Source organism: Schistocerca americana, unplaced genomic scaffold, assembly GCF_021461395.2.
Source record: "Schistocerca americana isolate TAMUIC-IGC-003095 unplaced genomic scaffold, iqSchAmer2.1 HiC_scaffold_1521, whole genome shotgun sequence".
Taxonomy (NCBI): Eukaryota; Metazoa; Arthropoda; class Insecta; order Orthoptera; family Acrididae; genus Schistocerca; species Schistocerca americana.
The window spans coordinates 5,001-10,000 of record NW_025725606.1 but is presented as its reverse complement, the minus strand read 5'-3'; the positions used below and the strand labels follow the sequence as shown (position 1 = coordinate 10,000).

At 53.3% G+C, this 5,000-nt stretch overlaps 1 non-coding gene across 1 annotated transcript in view; it reads right to left on the bottom strand.

Annotated features, from left to right (window-relative positions):
• The window catches only part of LOC124569670, a 1,910-nt gene extending 1,053 nt beyond the window's left edge, over positions 1–857 (bottom strand). The window contains exon 1 of the ribosomal RNA XR_006971272.1: positions 1–857. This exon is cut by the window's left edge and continues 1,053 nt beyond it. This is a non-coding gene — a ribosomal RNA (small subunit ribosomal RNA).
• Positions 858–5,000: the final 4,143 nt, after the last annotated feature.

Genomic DNA, 5,000 nt, shown 5'->3' with positions numbered 1-5,000 from the left:
TAATTTGTTCAAAGTAAACGTGCCGGCCCACCGAGACACTCACTCAAGAGCACCCTGGTAGGATTGCAACGGGGTCCGCCTCGGGACGCACGAGCACGCACGAGGCGCGTCGCACGCCTTCAGCTCGCCCCACCGGCAGGACGTCCCACGATACATGCCAGTTAAACACCGACGGGCGGTGAACCAACAGCGTGGGACACAAATCCAACTACGAGCTTTTTAACCGCAACAACTTTAATATACGCTATTGGAGCTGGAATTACCGCGGCTGCTGGCACCAGACTTGCCCTCCAATAGATACTCGTTAAAGGATTTAAAGTGTACTCATTCCGATTACGGGGCCTCGGATGAGTCCCGTATCGTTATTTTTCGTCACTACCTCCCCGTGCCGGGAGTGGGTAATTTGCGCGCCTGCTGCCTTCCTTGGATGTGGTAGCCGTTTCTCAGGCTCCCTCTCCGGAATCGAACCCTGATTCCCCGTTACCCGTTACAACCATGGTAGGCGCAGAACCTACCATCGACAGTTGATAAGGCAGACATTTGAAAGATGCGTCGCCGGTACGAGGACCGTGCGATCAGCCCAAAGTTATTCAGAGTCACCAAGGCAAACGGACCGGACGAGCCGACCGATTGGTTTTGATCTAATAAAAGCGTCCCTTCCATCTCTGGTCGGGACTCTGTTTGCATGTATTAGCTCTAGAATTACCACAGTTATCCAAGTAACGTGGGTACGATCTAAGGAACCATAACTGATTTAATGAGCCATTCGCGGTTTCACCTTAATGCGGCTTGTACTGAGACATGCATGGCTTAATCTTTGAGACAAGCATATGACTACTGGCAGGATCAACCAGGGAGCTGCGTCAACTAGAGCTGAGCAGCCGGCCGCCCGGGAGTGTGTCCCGGGGGCCCGCGCGAACACGCAAGCGTCCGCTCAATTATTCTGCAAACAGGAGGAGGCTGAGCTCCCCTGCACAATACACCTCGAAACCCTCTCAGGTCCCGGCGGCGCGCAGCGCCGTCCTAAGTACTTGGTCGGGTTCGAGAGAGGCGCAATCGCCCGGAGTTTGGCGAGTAGACGCTTTAGGTGCGACCACCCGTGCTCCCAACTGAGCTTGCCGCTGCCGACAGAGGCCCGGGAGCGTGCTGTCGTGGCATTGCCGGCGGGAGACAACACGCGCCACCTACGGTGGCCGGCAGCTCCAACGCCAGCGCCACAGAAGGACAAAAGCCCCACTTGGGTGCCGAAGCGAACTCTCCCAGCACAGCGCACGCGCCAACACGTCCGCACAGCTGCGATACAATCCACCTGCGAGAACCGCAGAGGCGACCGAGCAGCAGACGGCGTCGCGGCGCCGAGCGCCGGGCGGCGGCGCATCCTCAGCGCACACAGTCCTCAATCGGACCAGCACACTGCAGATGTCCACCGCGCTTCGCACCGGGCCCGCGAGGACCTACTTTGGCCGCACGGCGCCGCGTGCAGGGTGCGCCGGCGCGCAGCTGCGCCGCCTGCCGCCTCCGTCGGCCGGCGCGCCTGCCACTGGCCGCCCCCACCAGCCGGCTGTAGCGCGTGCGCCCACGCACCGCGCGGCCAGCACGCCGGAAGGCCCCCCCTCACCGGCCGGGGACGGTCCCACCCAGCCACCGCCGCGTATCGCTTCACACCCACATGCCATTCACGTTCGTGGGCATGGTGGGTATCGCTGAAACAACCGGTTGGTAGCTCAACCGATCGTCGCCATCACTGATTCACCTCTAGCGAGAACAACCGCACCACAACGGTTTACCAGTTCTTCATTTGCGTAACGTCACCAGCAAACGTAGACGTCCATCGCCATTTGCAAATTCAACGATTGTTGCATGCCTGTGTCAGGTGTCACGACACACTATGTCTGCCCACATACACGCAACAACATGTGCACGCTTCGCGAACACGTGGAAGGTGGCCCCCGTACGTATGCGATGTCCATTGCGCGAACGACTGTCAACCGGCCTCTGTCGCATGTCGCAGATGTGGAACGCAGTGCACCATGCTATCACGGTGTGTGAGAAGAGACGACTACGTCTGACAACACGCGCCACTACATCAACAGACGGCTCATGCTGATCGCCATCCACGGCATACCATACTGCAATCCAGCTCTTATAGGGAGACGACACGTAGCTGAGTGCACAATATTTGGACCGTATGGTTCGCCGTTGTTGGCGCAGTCGTGGTACGGTCACACATGTACCACGATGTATCATTCAGTACATGAGGACCAATGTGCGGTACAGTGTGTGATTTGGACGTACAACATCAGCGGACAGTTGCCACAAGCCGTACCACAACGTAGGCTGTGCTTCGCCATGCGAATGCCAATGAACAACTGCGAAGGGCATTGAGCATGTACGTCCTGCCGCCATCCGCATTACAGTGTATAGCTGCAAGGTGTTTAACATGAAGCGATACTCTGGGGACCGGGCAGTGCGAGTAGCAAACTATATTGCGGGGGTTGCAGTTAGGCAACACTACACTAATTTAACGCGTCGTATGACAATTACAGAGCAGGTTAAGGCCCAACGTGTGTTGGGTTAAGGCCCAACGTGTGTTGGGTTAAGGCCCAACGTGTGTTGGGTTAAGGCCCAACGTGTGTTGGGTTAAGGCCCAACGTGTGTTGGGTTAAGGCCCAACGTGTGTTGGGTTAAGGCCCAACGTGTGTTGGGTTAAGGCCCAACGTGTGTTGGGTTAAGGCCCAACGTGTGTTGGGTTAAGGCCCAACGTGTGTTGGGTTAAGGCCCAACGTGTGTTGGGTTAAGGCCCAACGTGTGTTGGGTTAAGGCCCAACGTGTGTTGGGTTAAGGCCCAACGTGTGTTGGGTTAAGGCCCAACGTGTGTTGGGTTAAGGCCCAACGTGTGTTGGGTTAAGGCCCAACGTGTGTTGGGTTAAGGCCCAACGTGTGTTGGGTTAAGGCCCAACGTGTGTTGGGTTAAGGCCCAACGTGTGTTGGGTTAAGGCCCAACGTGTGTTGGGTTAAGGCCCAACGTGTGTTGGGTTAAGGCCCAACGTGTGTTGGGTTAAGGCCCAACGTGTGTTGGGTTAAGGCCCAACGTGTGTTGGGTTAAGGCGCAACATAGGTTAGGTTAAGGCGCAACATAGGTTAGGTTAAGGCGCAACATAGGTTAGGTTAAGGCGCAACATAGGTTAGGTTAAGGCGCAACATAGGTTAGGTTAAGGCGCAACATAGGTTAGGTTAAGGCGCAACATAGGTTAGGTTACGGCGCAACATAGGTTAGGTTAAGGCGCAACATAGGTTAGGTTAAGGCGCAACATAGGTTAGGTTACGGCGCAACATAGGTTAGGTTAAGGCGCAACATAGGTTAGGTTAAGGCGCAACATAGGTTAGGTTAAGGCGCAACATAGGTTAGGTTAAGGCGCAACATAGGTTAGGTTAAGGCGCAACATAGGTTAGGTTACGGCGCAACATAGGTTAGGTTACGGCGCAACATAGGTTAGGTTAAGGCGCAACATAGGTTAGGTTACGGCGCAACATAGGTTAGGTTAAGGCGCAACATAGGTTAGGTTAAGGCGCAACATAGGTTAGGTTAAGGCGCAACATAGGTTAGGTTACGGCGCAACATAGGTTAGGTTACGGCGCAACATAGGTTAGGTTAAGGCGCAACATAGGTTAGGTTAAGGCGCAACATAGGTTAGGTTAAGGCGCAACATAGGTTAGGTTAAGGCGCAACATAGGTTAGGTTAAGGCGCAACATAGGTTAGGTTAAGGCGCAACATAGGTTAGGTTAAGGCGCAACATGGGTTAGGTTAAGGCGCAACATGGGTTAGGTTAAGGCGCAACATGGGTTAGGTTAAGGCGCAACATGGGTTAGGTTAAGGCGCAACATGGGTTAGGTTAAGGCGCAACATGGGTTAGGTTAAGGCGCAACATGGGTTAGGTTAAGGCGCAACATGGGTTAGGTTAAGGCGCAACATGGGTTAGGTTAAGGCGCAACATGGGTTAGGTTAAGGCGCAACATGGGTTAGGTTAAGGCGCAACATGGGTTAGGTTAAGGCGCAACATGGGTTAGGTTAAGGCGCAACATGGGTTAGGTTAAGGCGCAACATGGGTTAGGTTAAGGCGCAACATGGGTTAGGTTAAGGCGCAACATGGGTTAGGTTAAGGTACAATATGGGTTAGGTTAAGGTACAATATGGGTTAGGTTAAGGTACAATATGGGTTAGGTTAAGGTACAATATGGGTTAGGTTAAGGTACAATATGGGTTAGGTTAAGGTACAATATGGGTTAGGTTAAGGTACAATATGGGTTAGGTTAAGGTACAATATGGGTTAGGTTAAGGTACAATACGGGTTAGGTTAAGGTACAATACGGGTTAGGTTAAGGTACAATACGGGTTAGGTTAAGGTACAATACGGGTTAGGTTAAGGTACAATACGGGTTAGGTTAAGGTACAATACGGGTTAGGTTAAGGTACAATACGGGTTAGGTTAAGGCACTTGGGGGGGGGGGGGGCCCGGTTTGTTGATTGTGATTATCGTAAGTAAATGACTGCGGCATCATCTGATTTGCCACGTCAGGGTGCACCTTTGGCTCATAACAGGCGGCGCTCTGATTCCATGCTTGTGGCAGACCTGTGTCTTTCATTCCTGCCATTGTTTGTGTGGTGTGACAGGAGGCAGTATTGTGATGTTGGGTGCACCCCTGTCTGGGACATGTGTGGGTGTTGGTGGCTTAGCTGAGCAATGGTGGTTGTCGGAAGGGTGGGATATTCTGTTTTCCGAGTGGACCTCCCGGTCTGGTTATGATAGTGTGGATTGTCTAATGTGGCAGAGAGGATGCACTGGGTGTTGTTCCATGCTGGTGCTTACATATTGTCTGTGTGCCTGTTACAGGCAGAGAGTAGTGCGTGATAAGAGTGTCTGGCTGACGTGTGATTGTGAGCAGAGTCTTTCAGCATGTATACGGACAGGTCTATACATTATCTGTATTCTGATGGCTC